This window comes from Pseudorasbora parva, chromosome 7 (genome assembly GCF_024679245.1).
Source record: "Pseudorasbora parva isolate DD20220531a chromosome 7, ASM2467924v1, whole genome shotgun sequence".
Lineage (NCBI taxonomy): Eukaryota > Metazoa > Chordata > Actinopteri > Cypriniformes > Gobionidae > Pseudorasbora > Pseudorasbora parva.
In genome coordinates this window covers 20,325,851-20,343,010 of record NC_090178.1, presented here as the reverse complement: position 1 = coordinate 20,343,010, position 17,160 = coordinate 20,325,851, and the positions used below count along the sequence as shown (strand labels likewise).

Below are 17,160 nucleotides of genomic sequence, written 5' to 3'. Positions count from 1 at the left end.
CAGTCAGTGCCTACATGAAGGCAGCCTTATAGCTATAGACAGTGCGTTTCTGATCTGGTTTACAGCTCTTCGTTTTATTTTTTGCTAGTTTTGGGTGTTGTTCAGACGTCTGCATAGGCTATAGTCTTTGGTTTTCATTGCACACCAAACCGCTGGGCTGTCCACCTACAGTATTTCTAATGCTGTAGACCAGTGCACACATCGGTCGTGTTGATGAGAAACACATAATGACATGTGAAGTATCTCCGTTATCCAGTTAAACCTGTAGTGTTGGCACGTGAAACACTTCTCGTGTCTGCGGTTACAAGAATTGCACGAAAGCGTTCAGTTGTTTGGGTAACGCGCAGCACTGGATGGTAGAACACAAGGAGAGAGTTGTATCCTGGTCCAGAAAAATAGACATGCTGCTTTTGGACTGCTGGTCGGTGGTTTTAGAGGAGTTTGGCCTTGGGCACTGAACTGAGAGTGCAGTGGGCAGTTGATTCAGTGTTGCGCACCTTTACCAGCAGTGTGCGAGCGAATTAATTACGCGTACGAACGTTTACCGTTGTTATAGTGCAGAAATTGCATACTTTAATGATTGTTTCAGCCGAGCAGTTATAATAAATAATTGTCATATCAATATCCCAAACCTATTTATGTCGTTTTGTTTTTTCTTTTTATGACAGCGACATGGAAATACGGAGTTGTAGGCTACTTGTTGTCATGAAACCAGATCTCATCAGGTTACATTTCACTATTCTCGCTATCCCAGCAGATATGATCTGCTATTGATCACGATCTTCGACTATTTAACTCTTTTAAAGTGCAAATTAATTGGCTACTTTTAAATCAGAATACCAAAACGGTAGCTTGTCTTCGGCTATTTTTTCAGTCAAGTTAATAACTTCAGCAAGACAATTAAGTAAACAAAATGAAGATAGAACAAAGAAAGCCACATAGGAACAAAGACTGCATGACGTTTCCAGTATCTAACTGTAGGCTTATTAATGCTAATGCTTAAAGTTACCCAGATGAGAGCATTGAGGTAGTGATTATGTTTTCCCCCCTTGCCAATATTGTTTGATTATTATTAATGACATAATGGACCGCGGGAGGTTTAGGCTGCGTATACACTGCAGGACCTAATTCACAAATCTGTTTTGACATATCAGATTTTTTTTTCCATCCTGTCTGTGTACATTCACTTGAGACAAAAGCTGACTGTGTCCATTATCTTGCCAAGAACTGCATTTTGATGGAGAAGTGCATTGACCGCGCAGTCGAATACGCAGGCACTCGGGAGTGCTCGCGCACAAATACGCGTGAGCGTTTAAAAGCAGCATTTTTAGCCTACTTGTAGCCTTCTTTTGGCAACCTTAGTATGGTACTTTTGCGGAACAATGGTTACTATAGTCCGTTTAAAGATTGGTTTTGGTTAAATTGAAACGAACCTCTTGTTTGGTAGCCTGGTCGTAGCACTGGTAGAATTATTTTATGAGCAATAACTGCCATCCATCAAATAAGTATAAAATACAAAAGCATCTGTTGGAATGTACACGATATAACACATATATCATGTTTTACTTACTTATTTAGTACATTGCTGGTATCTTTGTAATAGATCAGTTCACTACAGGGTAATTTTTTTGCCTTCAAATTTTAAAGGGCATGTTTGTCACTTTCGATGGTGTTTTTGCCCAATAAGCATCACTTAATGTCTGACCCTGCTTTCTTAAAACGCCTTTTCCCTGATAAAATTCAACCGTAAGCAAGACTAAGTGTAGCTTGGGGGGTTCATCTCTCCGGGTGCGGGAGGTATATTTCTGACATCTACCCCGAAGTTGCCTTAAATCATCTAAAGTGTTATTGAATAATAAATAGCTCACTGAGCTATCATTATACATTTTCCTGTGGCGTTTTTTCTTTCTTTAAAAAAATAAAATAAAAAATAAAAACCTTTGATAATTGTTATTTAATAAGTAGGTTTGGTCCATAATTGCAATATAAGTGCCCTTAAAATATTCAACCAGTAATTCTAAAGTGGCCCAAGTAGAATTTTAATGGGTTCCAGTATTATGAATACATTCAAAGAGTGTGATGTTTTCCTCTTAAATAGCTTTTTCTTTCTGCTTTACTTCCCTGATTTTAAGACTTTTAGATTGTTTGTTTATATTTACAATTACCCTTGAATAAAATGTCTATGTATTTAAAGGGACGGAGCAATCAAAAAAGAAAATTCTCTCTATATATTTACTCACCCCCATGCCGTTCCAAGTCTGACTTACTTTCTCTTGCTGAACACACACAAAAAATAAGATATTTTGAAGAACATTGGGGTCTAAACAACATTGCTCACAGATTGCTTTGGCTTTTTTTACAGAGAATATTTCTCAATAATTTAACTAATTTTAAAATGAAAAACAATCTTGCTTAAAATCTTGGTTTAATGATTCTCTATAATCATGATCCTGCTTGTCTAGAAGGAGATATTTGGTAGTCAGACATACACAGGACACAGGAGTCATTTTCCCTTCGAATTTACCTCTGGTTTTGTCTCAGCCCATCATGGCTGCCTCTAGGTAGGGTAATGATGCATATAGCCTGGGTGTAATTTTATTTCCAATTTCCATTGCTGTAGTTTTTCCCTGAACGATGTTATGCTAGTGGTGCACTGTGGATGGCTATGCGCTCCTAATGGCTCTTAGGGTAATGAGAGCTAAAATAGGCTTGGTGCTACGATTGGATCGAAGCTATCATCAACGTGTTTTTTTTGGTGTTTTTTTCCCTTTCATCAGACTTGGACAATTTACTTTTGAGACTTGTTTCCCTGCTTTAGTTATTCATAGACATTTTTATGATGGATTGAAACTCTAGAATGGAACAAATGCAATTCATTTCATTCTCTACATTTGAATATGGTCTAAACAACTATCGTCTACCTGTTCTGGACCGGCTGGGAAACACAATGGATCGCTTTCAATTAGTTACTCTAGGGAGTTCACTCCGCACTATAATGGCCCCTCATATTTCATGTTGATTGTTGTAACCCATAGCAACAGGGTAGGCACTAGCTGAAAGATGCACCTGGAGAGGAGGGTTATGAGGCAGTCGGGGTGCAGTGGAATGAGAACTGTTGTTCCTGCCTGGCTGCCTAAGTCCAGTGAGGGGTCTCATACCCCTAGGGAGTGAATTATTACCTGTCAAACCTAGGGCCACGGCATCATCCATTACGCAGCCCTCTTGCAGGGGCAGCCAACCCCAGCATTGCAGTGCGATCAGTGGGCCTTGGCCTTCAAACCTGGCCACTTCTCTCTGGGTGGGTACAACTCAGGGCATTCCAGCTATTATGAACCTCTTTGGAAGTTGGGAGTCCTGGCATTATACAAATACAGGAATGCTAAATAGCTGCACGGGCTTAAGATTTTAGCTGAGATGTCATGGCATCTCTGTCAAGCCTACATAATCTGCTGTAATGAATGGCATCGTTGTGCTAAACTCTGTTATGAAGTAGTTGGCGGTCGATGATGCTAATTTGTCATGTTCACACTTAAGGTAATTCTGCTGAAATCATCCAAGTACCAGTCCTATTCATACTTTAGTCTGAGGCAAGCCATGACACCTCCAGGATATTTTTAATGGGGGAGCCAAATGGGGACAGGAAAAATCTTAGGGTGTAACAACAGGAAATCGGAATCTTAGGATATGGCTGAATATCCTAAGGCTGAATCTTAGGATATGCTGGGAGTTTTGGCATTTAATTAATGTGTGTCAATTGGTTTATTGATTATGCAGTATGGCTGCATGATTAATCGGAATGAAACTGCACATTATTTAGCAAAGGCTTTTAAAAATTTTTTTAAATATAAATGCACAGCTTGTTACTGACGTGGTACTCTGGGATCAGCAGTAAATGCTGCTCCATCTGAAAGCCTGAGGGCGCTCTTGCGCAGAACTGCCAAATATGCCCCCCAGAAGAACAATCATGCATGTAATTTCAGAAAATCCCTACTATCGTTCGTCATACTATCGCTGTAGCTGAATAAACAGAAGATTGATGATTAAACATGACCAATAAACACACGACTGACAATATAAGGTTTATCTGTGTTCATGTCATCTTGAGTATTTTTATGATGATAAAGTATATTTATATTTTAATGCTAATCGACATAGCCTTTATCATTGTATAGAATACTATGAAATATGTTGTCTGCCTACTTTGTGTAAGAAAGCCACATCATCTCTTAGAAAGATGCTCAACTGTTGTTTGGAGTAAAAACATGTATTACATGTTGTCTTTTGTTGGACAAGAGGTCCATTTAAATGCTTAAATGTTTTTTGATGCATGTTGCTTTTTCAAATGCACGTTATAAGCGACCCAAAAACAAAGTGCTGTCAGATGTAACAGTATTTACTACTGATCACAGAGCCGTGCACAAAATGGGCATTGAAATTTATGTGCAATTTAAATTGGAATGTGACCCGGAATCGGTAAAAATATGCTCCTCTGCACATTTTAGACTCTGTGTTCACACCACTGATCTACATAAATGACTGGATTGCTCATTTTTATAAATTCCTAGCAAGTGTAAAACCACATGGAAGTGTTCGTGCTTCTATATATTAGTATTCCATACTAACAGAGGGCATTATTGACTTACAGCCAAAATCTTGGCCTGAAATCACTCGATTTGCAGCACATCCCTGGTACACGATTAGTATGTATTAAGTGAATTGTTACTGTTGACGTTATCTGTAATGTTTTTAGTCTTTTTGGGCAGGATATGCAACATAAAGAAATCGTTAAGATGGGTGTGTCTACTGCACAATCCCGACAGGTAACTGACTTACCACACAATATATTTCTTTATATGCAGGAAATATTAAGCATGAACACTTGAGTTTACCAGCAGAAAATTGCCAAAATTTATTCAGACACCTTCAACTTGCTCACGTTATCAGTTTATTCGCTATAGTTTCGCTATGGATTACAATCAGCCAGTCAGCTTTTCAATTTATGTCGCCTACACAATTAGATAATACCAATTTAGGCATGGGCGTAGATTACGCGGGGGACAGGGGGGATGTGTCCCCCTCACTTTTAATAAAATGTATTTTCATCCCCTGCACTTTTAGCGTACTGGTCTCACCGATCCTAGTCGACCCGCTCCGAGCGGGATTCGAACCGACTTAACCCTGCGAGGCGGCGGGCAAGTTAACAGGGACGCTAAAGACAGCTTTCTCTTATCTCGGTTGATAGCACACTTCACGCGTCACGGTCAAATGTATTTACATAGAAACCAATGTGAATACATCAAGATTTAAATTCAGAGACAAAAAATAATCTATGCATGACCTGCCATTTTATTCGCATCTAAATATAAGGAGGGCGCTCTCACAGAAAGTCCAAAAGCGGATACGTAGAAGTAATACCCTGTCACGCTGGAGCTGCAGCTGAAGGAAAACAATCGTTATGAGCGATGAAACGTGACGACGACAATCAGACGATTGCGAAAATATATTATTTATGTGTGTTTTTCAAGCCATCTCAATGTAGCCTATTTATTGACAATAAAGTATCAGATGAATAATGCAGCTTTTTTAATGTTTAGTAGGCTATCTTATGCTCACCACGGCTGCATTTATTTAATCAAAAATAGTTAAACAGTAATATTGTGAAATATTATTACAAATTAAAACAGCCTTTTTCCTGTGTGAATATATAGTAATTTATTCCTGTGATCAAAGCGGAATTTATCGTCATTACTCCAGTCTTCAGTGTCACATGATCCTTCACTTATCATTCTCATATGAGGATTTTATAATCAAGAAACATTTATGATTATTATCTCTGTTGAAAACAGTTGTGCTGTTATTTTTCAGGATTCTTTGATGAATAGAAAGTTTAATGGAGAGCTTTTATTTGCATTTATTAAATAAATTATTATCTTTTATAATATAAAAAAATATGACTTGTGATCAATTTAATGCATGTCTGATCAATAAAAGTATTAATTTCTCTCTTTTTTAATTTTACCACAAATGTTTAGATGGTTTCCACAAAAATTAAGCATCACCATGAGCAGCACATGATAATAATCATAAATGTGTGTTGATCATCAAATCCTCATATGAGAATGATCGGCAAAGGATCATGTGACTCTGAAGACTAGAGTAATGATGATAAATTCAGGAATAAATTACACTTTACTATATATTCACATATAGAGAACAGCTGGTTTACATCAGTGTATATATATATATATATATATATATATATATATATATATATATATATATATATATATATATATATATATATATAATATTTTACTTTGCATAAAATATATGGAGACTTAATGCACAAGTGTTTGTAGTAAACCAATCATAAAATATAGAAGAAAAATATTATAGATATTAGAGGTTATTGTTCAGCAGTGTATTTGATATCTTACCAAATTAAAAGCAAGCGATGCAATAAATTATATAGGTCAAAAAAAAAAAAAAATGGTATTATGACATTTCTGTCCCCCTCACTCCTGAAAAGATGGCTACGCCCCTGAATTTAGGTCAACCAATTACCAAGCAATGCTTCATTTTGTTGAGTCTGTGGTGTAAAAGGTCGCTTTAGCAATTAAAGAATAAAACCCTTAAGCCAAACTTGGTCTAGTGTCTTAATAATATTGGACCCAATTGTTTTGAATCAATTTTACTGGTAGTCCACTGTATGAAGAATTGTTGGGTATAATATGTCACAGTTTACTTTATCTTGCTATCCTCTCTTACATAAATGAACTGATGTGTTCTACATCCACTAGTATTGCGTCTAAATAATTTTTGGTTTGACTGTAGCCTATATGCAGCTGAGATTATGCATGTGTTGTAAGCTTCATATATGGTTGAGTTGGGGATCAGACGGGGTGTGGATATATGTACGAACAATCTTCCGCTGATTAGAATTTCTACATGGAATTTTGCACAGGTTTTGACGTGCAGTTAAAATCTGAAAACATTTCTGCATGGACAAGGCCCCTGATTTTTCCACTGTAGATTCCAGCACATAATCGGTTCAGTTCGATTTGGTAGGAAGGAACAGTGTTTGTATTGTGATGTAAAGTGGTTGATTCTTGTCTGAAAATGTGTAGACATTCTTCTTAACTTCATAACTGAAGGAAAATGGCCAACCTTTAGAGGTGTTTGCTGAAGCATGTGTTTTCACTAGAAGCAGAACTAGCACCAGGCTGCAAAGCTTGCAATGAACCCAGTAATATAAAAAAAGTGTGATGCAAAACTGAGAGGGAGAACCAGTGTGTGTTGGACGTCACTTTGGACGAGTTACAGGCCTCAGCCCTCGGCTCCCTTCTGCCCTTGGACACACTGCCTGGCTTCCAGCTGATTTGTAAGCCATTTTCTGAAACTTTAACCTCTTGTCAAACATCACGCACAGAACCACAGCAGCCACAGATGGAGAGAGACAGAGAACTGGCCACTCCTGCAAAGCACGCTGAGATGGAGTGTGTCCAGACACTACACAAAGCAGAGAGATGTTTGCAAATTAAGAGAGATTACATGCAGAAAAAGGAAAGGCCGATCGCTTGCTGAGTACAACAGCTTTGTTCATTACAAATGATGTTTCATTCATTGCCGTCTGCGTAACGAGTTGCATGTAGGTGCTGCAAGTTAAGTCAAAATAGATTTCAAAATTGTCTTCACCAACAGATGAGGAGGTCCAAAGCTATTTTTTTTTTGTTCCTTTGATGGCTATATGATGGCAATTTAGTTTTTTCTATCAAAGCTGTTGTCACTTAGATGGTGACAATGATTACCTGAATAATATTGTAATAATTTAATTTAATTTAATTTAATTTAATTTAATTTAATTTAATTTAATTTAATTTAATTTATTAATAATAAAAATGCACCTGTAATAAAATAATGAATAAAATGATATGTTATGGCCTCTATATAATTTGTTTTTGTTAATGGTAGTTTTAAAATAAAGCACTACAAGTTAATTTGGGTGTCAAAATATTATAATATACACTATGTATCATTAGGAGATTAGCTTAATATTAAATTCAGTAGTTTTTAATGAAATTATTAGTGATTTTTTTAAGTGATGTTTAGATAATGACAAAGGTCATTGAAGTATAAAATATAGTGAAAATGAGCACACAAAATAAAATAGACATTTATGACGGATAATAATACATTTCATAAATATCTAATATCGTCTGAAGACCTATATGGTACTGATATATATTGCACATCTGCAATTAAAAGCAGTTATAAACCCATAGTGTCTTTAAATAGCTTAGACATATGACCTTGGAAATTTTTCTGTCAGTTCCGTGAAAACAAAAACACCATGTAGATCACGTACTCACGCACGCATTGTGATTCATGAGGAAAGAAGTTGCTGCCTACACAGACTGTCATCTTTAAGAATGCAAGGCTAGCTGAGTAATGAGAGCTAAATGGATACTGAGTGATAACCATGTGAAATCGCTGAAGTGTGTCATTGTTTTTATTATTTCTTTTTTCTAGCGACTCTTCTTTCCACCTGATTATGGAGTCATGATTACTCCGTTTACCTCATTTGAATATTCAACCATATCCTCAGCCTCCAGACTCCACACAGACACCTTTTTGTACTCGTCACATTGGTATGCTAAAATTCAAAGCTGAACTCACTTCCATGGGCAAGTGTGTCCAGAAGAGCTTTCCTCCCCAAACTGCCATCCAAAGCCACCCCCACCCTCTCCTTCACCCACCCCGAACCTGCATTGCGAACTGCAGCTCTCTGTTTTAATTACTGTTCTCCATACATACAGGTTATTGATTGTCTTACTCCAGGGTGGTGGGCTTGGGGTTGCTCCAGATTGTGCTTTAAATGATCTCTTAATCACTTTATAATGGAACAACTCTTCCTGCTGCATTGATTAGCTGCTTGTGCTGGAATTGTTGTGAGCCTTCAACTTTCTAATCTGGTTTTAAACTCTCTAGGCTCCTTTATAATATGTTTATTTCCCAGAATGCCTCAGGAAGGACGTAATGTTAACCGTTCTTCCCTCTTGTGTTGGAAGATAAAGCATTGTTCATACGTAGATAATCTGATATAGGATATTATGAAACCATTTATGTTGCTTTCATCACCCTCTAATGAATTTAGGCGATGGAATCTGATTTCCTCCCAGGGATTTGCAATACTTCCCATTTTTAAAATCAACTAGTCGGCGAGTTTACTGAACTGGAAGCCCTGGATAATTAACCTGCTTTCGGGTTCACCTGATGGAAGATTGGATGGGTTTCTTAGGGGTGTTTACGTAAGACTGGTTATTGCATTGTGCGGAGCAGAAGGGGAGCAGGGGACTTGAGGTGCACTTTTAAAATTGCGGAATGAATCCAACAACACTTTTCCATGAGGGTTTAGTTGTGCAGATAAATAAAATACAACCGCAGTATGTAGGATTATCAGCCAGTGGTCGAAATGGGTACTGCAGTCCATATTCAAAGTATTGAAAATCGTTTTTTTCCCCACGCCCACTTCTCCTCAGATTTAAAAATGAACTAGATTAATCACTATTATTTTTGTGATTTAATCGCCAAAAAACTCGCAACTAAAAAAACTTTTTTATGCTTTAATATTTTATTATCATTTAATCTCAAAATGAACGTAGAAAAAACATAAAAACAGTATATTTTAAATCTTTTTATGAATGAAGGTAGGCCAATATTGCTGATGTAGCCATTCAACATTACATACTTCTTTTATTTTAAGTGAACTTAAAACAGTCCTCACATAAATCTATAATAAATGTCAAATTGACTGGTGCCTGGTGAAATATAGCCGACTGAAATTGAATAAACTAATCAAACATTCTGCACTGCATAAATTATAAATGAAATATAGATTATTCCTTATTAAAGCCACAAAGGTTCTTTAGTAAAGAGCAGTGAGTAATTTTCTCTGTTACCTTTGTTCTTTGATTAACATTAATGACAGAGAGCATTTTAAGATGAGCCTGAACTCTTTATGTTCATTTAAGACTTCATTTAATTCATTTATAAGGATACTCATCAAAAAGAACAGTTTGGCATAATTGTGTGTGTTGTTGTTCGTTCAAGCACGAAAGAGAACTCGATACTGGCGCGCGTCTTTCTGTGCATTGTGTGTGTCAGGACATTTATAGACAGGGTCTTGTCACGCTTGAATAGTTTAAAAGCATTTGTATGAATAAGTGCGTGGTGATATAATGTAACTCTAGCCCTAGGATACCAGGAAAAACGGATGATACGTTAATTGCTTTAAACATTTTAAATGAATAATTAATAAAATATTAATAAATAATTGCATGCGTTAATGTGTTAACGTTGATAGCACAAATTTAAACTATTTACCATACAGTGTAGAAGCATATTGTATTGGTTTTGGTATAATTAGCATATCAGCTTATTGGAATCGGCTAGAATTTTAATAATGGTACTATTAATAATGGACTAATAATGGAATAATGGACTAGTCGTTGTTGATTCTGTTTGCTTTAATGCTGGATCTGACGATTGTTTTTAAGTTCACAAAGCTCTCAAACTCCCAAAATGGGAGCAACTCTCACAAATGGAGAGTCACAAACATGAAGCAAGACAGCTGGAAAGCAAAACCAAATCCCTTATTCTCAGGTGTTTAGCATTATTGACATTCTCTGGGGGAGAAAAAAAAACCTTTTATATATGCGTTTTATATTACTCGCATGACAGTGACCTTTAAAAGTCTGAGTGTTTCAGGTTTGTTTGTGTTTTGTTTTGCTGTAACTTTTATAGGCGGCTATAAAGAGCATCTGAAATGCTCTCATCAGAGTTAGTGCTGGATAAATGACTTGACTGCCTCGCTGCATGTTTTTAAAATGAAAATTTTTATGGCTCTAAAGAGTGAAACGGAGCAGGAAATTACAGCCTGAAGATAAGAAGATTCTTCCTCTCACAGAGGCCGTGGAATCTCAAGGTACCGCAACACCACCCGTCAATCAACGTCGACTAGTAGCGTTCATCAACCTCAAAACACAGCACAAGTTACATTTATTTTGTGTGTGCTTTGGGGTGCACAGTATGACTAAAACATTGTATCATGCAACAGAGTAGTTTATTTATATATATATATATAATTGTTAAGAGACAAAGTATTTAAGTGATTTTTGTTTAGTGAAGCATACATCCACTAAAAGTCACCTTGGGACCAATGGGCAAGGAATTGTGAAATTGCCATATAGAAAAGTGAGTTCTGAGAAAAGCGTGATGCCACATGGTTTCATACATATATAATACATTTTAAGTGTAACACTATAGTTGTTTTTGCTGGAAATTCTATGAAAAGGGGTTATAATTGAACAAACATGCTGTAATGCTCCATTTTCGGATAATCTGTTGAATTTCTTTGGAAATGAAAGGGATCTCATTTAATTTAATTTGATTTATTTTGATCTTGATGGATGTAAACCAAAAGAAGATTATTCATAACATATCAAGTCTGTCCTCAATGCAGAAATGGCTTCCCATTATGTAACAGTTGAACAGTAAATCTATTTAAAAACGATTTTTTTTTAGATTCTAAAATCTGATTAGATAAGCCATTTGAAGTATTTGTACACTAGCCAATATACACACACCTGTGCTTATATATCAGTTAAATTTCACATGAACATTAATCTCCTGATCAAAACGCACCCGAGGAAGACGCAGTTAAACAAGCGATGCAGATGTAAAATAATGTTATCATCAACATTAATCAGCATATAAATCAACACTATCTAATATTACTGAATGAAATGTGGACCCAGGATGAGTGACAGGACTGTGCAAGCATTAGGGGTGTTGATGGACTCGATCTACTCCACCTGAGTTTGATCATCGCTTTTTGTTCAAAATGTTTTTGTTTAAAAGAACTGGGCCAGCTCTTTCTTTTGATATATTGCATGAACAGATATTCATAAAACAAAATATTCTATAGGCTGTTACATTTTTGTGAAAATAGTGAAAAACCCTGGCGGTGGCTAGCACCTTTTATTTTTTTTATTATTTTTTTTGCGGCTAATGTGGCTTGTCAACCTTAAACATCTGTCCATCTATCCTAAACATCACCCAGAAATTAAGATGTGTCTTTTACTTCCCCTTATGTCGTTCCAAACCAGAACGTTCTTGATTCTGTGGAACACAAAAGAAGGTATTGTTGAAAAATGTCCAACGTTTTTTTCCCCCAGTGAAAGTCAAGCCAATGTGAAAGTGGTTGTTTTGGACCTCATTGACATTCATTGTATGAACAAAAACAGCTGAATCCTTCTTTAAAATATCTTCTTTCGTCTTCTGTAGAAGAAACATAGTCATGCAAGTTTGAAACAACAATTTGGTGAGCAAATGATAACAGAATTTTCCTTTTTGTGAGAACTGTCTCTTTAACTTGACACAACAAATAACCGTAAACCGGTCCTACCAGCTAATAGCCCTAAAAATATATTTCTGTCACACGGTATACACCATCATCCCACCCTGTTTGTGTTTGTGATTCATCCTCAGGTGTTTTAGTGTGAACTCTGTACGCCACCAGTACCGTTTGCGAATCCTTCCAATTTCCAAGCCCCCTATAAATAGAAAGTCTAGTATGACCTTTGTAGATACGACGAAGTCATTCTCGTGCAGTTCTGAGAAAGAGGCCAATCTGAAGGTTTAAAGCTCAGTCTTCTTTGTACGTCTGAGCCAATTTCTGTGAGCGTGTGCAGATAACCTGGGTTTGGTTTGGACCCTGTCGAGTTTCAGATTAGAAACAGACGTCCCTCTCACACTATGTTTCTGCAAACACTCTTTTAGAGACTGGGGTTATTTTTAGGTCTGACTGTGGATGTGGGGGCCAGAGCTGAGACTTGGGGAAGGGGTATAAAATAACGCCTCTGGCCCTCAGCCAGAGTGCTCACTAACTCCCCCAACGCCCCCTGAAACCGCCTCACATTCCTCAAGTATGTCCCACTGTTAACCATATGATGACTCAACTGTGCATGTGGGAAGGGATGCATGTACATCACAATCTTTTTTTGGTCTCGTCTTTTATCCTTTCAAGCTATTTGTGATATAACGGGTACCAGCAAATATCTCTCTCCCACAGACACGCACACACACATTTCTGGTGTAGTGCTTCCAGGCTGCTTCATTTGATCTCGCTTTATTGCTTTCTCACATTATCTGCGTGTTGGCCTGCAGCTCATCCCTGCGGAGCAATCTCTGATGTATGAAAAACAACTCACCATAAACACATTTCAACCACAGAGACTGATATTACCCCTAATGCATCTCTCACGACAGGCATATACCCAGATTGTCTCTTCACTGCTTCTCTCTCTCTCCATTCCCTCGTGTCATCATATAGTGATCACAGTGAATATTACTGGGGGGCGTTGAAGACTCTATGAAATAATCAAGTCTGCCCCCATCCCATCCACCTCTCCCTCCAGACGCACCCCCTTAAAATATCTCCAGTGTATCTCATCATCATATACTAACAGTAACTGGACTTCTTCCCTAGGGTGTGTCAAAAGGAATATATGAGCTTGAATGTAGGGTGAAAATAGGCTTACAAACGTATTTAGTTGGCTTTTGAGGTATTTTTTGCTCTGTGAAGACCTCCTTTCCAGCTTTTTTCCCCCATCATGGATAATGTACGGCTGCATGATATGGTAAACACATACTATTATAAAGTATTTTGGGAAATAACGCATACATTTGAATTGTGATACAGCCTAATAAACATTGACATTGATCTAATATTTTGCTTTTCTTAGAGTAAGAACAAATTGAATTAATAAAGTGTTAGAACATCTTGACTCAATCAACATACAAGATATAAATAAGTAAATAGTTTAATAAATACAAATATGTACATTATTATTATTATTGAGTATCGGAATTTTAATGGTGAGGTATTTGCCATAATTTTTTCTGTTACATTGCTGATATCTTTTCTGTGAGTGTTTTTAAATCAGAATACACATTAGAAGCACTTTAATGCACATTAACTTGCATATAAGGCATATTATAAGCAAATTGGAGTTTGTGTGGAGCATTCAGTTCTTAGGCGGCTTAAAATACTGTATCGTGAGCGCCTTTATATTATTTTATTTTAATTAATTGTGCAGTTCTAAATGGGTAGTATAATTTATAGATAGCAATCTGAAAAAAATAATAAAATCTCTACTTTTGAAGTTACAACATGGGCAAGAATAATCCTTTACCCTTTATGCCGTGTTAATTAACTGGTGGCAGTAGCATAAGACCACTGAATGTGTCCCTCAATACCGGCTGAGCAAACCATTCAGCCACAGTTAACCATGGTGCTTGGCTGTACAGCAACGCTGCTTTCGGTTCAGATTTAGATGATTTTTTTTTTTTTTTGGGGGGGGGGGGGGGGGGGTTCTTTCTCAATTAGCATGATAATAATGTGTAGATAGACGGGAAGAGCTAATCTCATTCCTCTGTGACGATCGGCAGCTTATTATCACACAGAATGCGCCATCAGTTAAACTAACATGCTGAACTGCTCAATAAATCGCTCATATCACACACCACCAGCAGATGGGAAAGGGACAATGGCAGATTGTACTTCACTTTAATAATATTATGTTGCTTTAGCGAAATCGTTTCCACAGTTATTATTCTGTCGTAATAATCTCCTGGTGGGTCTTGCATAAAAAAAGACGTGTGAGAGAAAGATGGAGAACACTGCGTGTATAGTGTGATTTTCAGGTTAGTAGCTGAATGAATATGTTAATCTAAAAGTTTGATCTTCTGGAATGGATCTTATTTCCAGTTTGATTATTTTTTTCCCCAGTGAAAATGAAGGCGCTATATTTCCCTCTCAGGGTGCATCAAGACCACCCTGCAGTGTTTTAAGTGAAAATGCTTTTAAAACCATTTGACCTCTTTGAGACAAAGTCTACATGTTCTTCCAGATGCAGCCTGACTGGGTCAAAAGGTCAAAGGTTAAGCAGGAGCAATGGGTCCTGAATACCAAAGCCATAGATTTTCCTTCCGGAGGGAAGTTGAAGGTGGAAGATGACCAGGTCAAGTCGTTTGCACTCTGAGAGGGGGACAAGATGGTCTGATATCCTCAACTGGGCTGAAATAGATTCCTGACCTACATCTCTGCTTTTTTTAGGGAACGGAAATTACCACTGCCAAGTTGTTCCTGGCAAAAACTGGTAAAGGTTTTAAAAGTGGTCTATAACATCAGTGGATGGGATGTAGATTACTTTTTTGATGACATTATGCAAGGCGGAGATCTTTTGTCAGTGTTGATTGGTGTTTTTGATGCATGTTTTGGCGAGGGCCATTCAGTGATCATCTCACTGAAGTTTCATAAGACAATAGAGCTGTATGGGTTGTATTTTAATTGTAATGCATGATGTAATGGTACAATATCAGTTATTTATATAAGCAATATTTTTAATGTATCCATCTTGGTTGATATTGGATACTGTTCACTGAATTACCCTATTTTTACATTTAGATGACCTTTGCTATCTTCTAATGCTCATTTAAAGTTAATCTTTAATAATAAATGTTAAATGTAATCTCAAAATTAAACTTTTTCATTCTGTTCATTAAAATGTGATGTTTAAATTCACTTGTAGCATTTTAAAGCGTTAGTTTACCCCAAAATGAAAATTCTGTTAACATTTACTCATCCTCACGTCATTCCAAACCCGTAAGATTTTTTTTCATCTTCACAACTGCCACTTTCAAAAAGTTCATAAAGTGATTGTAAAACTAATCCATATGAATTGAGCAAGTTAGTGCTGATTTTCTGAAGAGACCCAATTGCTTTATATGATGAACAGATTGAATTTAGGCTCTTATTCACATATAAACATTGATTGGTGAACAGAAATGGAAGATCGTTCACACTTGCTTGACATGCAAGAACAAACCTCATTGGTTGTTGCGGAAGTTCAAACATGCGTAACGCGAAAGGGAACAAACCTCACTGGTTGTTGTGGAAGCTTAAACATGCGTAACGCGAGAGTGCAAAATGAGAGAATGAACCTCATTGGTTGTTGCGGAAGCTCAATAATGCAAAATGAGAGAATGAACCTCATTGGTTGTTGCGGAAGCTCAATTATGTAAAATGAGAGAATGAACCTCATTGGTTGTTGCAGAAGCTTAAACATGCAAAATGAGAGAATGAACCTCATTGGTTGTTGCGGAAGCTCAAACATGCAAAATGAGAGAATGAACCTCATTGGTTGTTGCGGAAGCTCAATTATGCAAAATGAGAGAATGAACCTCATTGGTTGTTGCGGAAGCTCAAACATGCAAAATGAGAGAATGAACCTCATTGGTTGTTGCGGAAGCTCAATTATGCAAAATGAGAGAATGAACCTCATTGGTTGTTGCGGAAGCTTAAACATGCAAAATGAGAGAATGAACCTCATTGGTTGTTGCGGAAGCTCAAACATGCAAAATGAGAGAATTAACCTCGTTGGTTGTTGCAGAAGCTCAATTATGCGTAACGCGAGTGATCCTCATTGGTTGTTGCGGAAGCTCAAACTTGCATAAAGTGAGAATGAACCATTTATAAGTCATTGGTTCACGCACGTCAAGCCAGCATGCTTGAGCTTTTGAAAAATTATTGCTTTTTTAAATTTTTTACCATCTATTTCTTACATTTTCATTTTGCATATACACCAGATTACACAATGAATAACAATCACATAAAACACAGCAAAAAATGTCTCCCTTTTCTCTCTCCTATCACCCCATCCTAGACAGAAAAACAAAATGCTTTTAGTTTTAGCAGTCTAATTTTAATTGATTAATTACCCAAAATTGTATCTAATCATATTGGCCAGAATTAGTCCATCTTTACAGACAAGAGACTGAAGCGTTAGTTAGACTCAGCATTACATTAGTCTTAGTAATGTGTGTTTTTGCCCCTGATCTGTATGTTTTGGTGAGATGATGTCCATGCGTTATTTATCATTAGTAAGACTCCCCGGTGATCTCCTCTCTCCGGAGATTTATCTGGGATGATGAGACCTCCCGCCTCAGGCTCTCTGACTAAATCAAACTTCAGCGGCTCAGTGAATCAGACGTTCTTTTCAGTAACTTCTCTCGGCTTGGACGAAACTCAGCTTGTTC

The 17,160-nt window shown here is 37.0% G+C and overlaps 1 protein-coding gene across 3 annotated transcripts in view; it reads left to right on the top strand.

Moving 5' to 3' along the window:
- The window catches only part of sema6cb (semaphorin 6Cb), a 163,434-nt gene that overhangs the window by 397 nt on the left and 145,877 nt on the right, over positions 1-17,160 (top strand). The window lies entirely within an intron of this gene.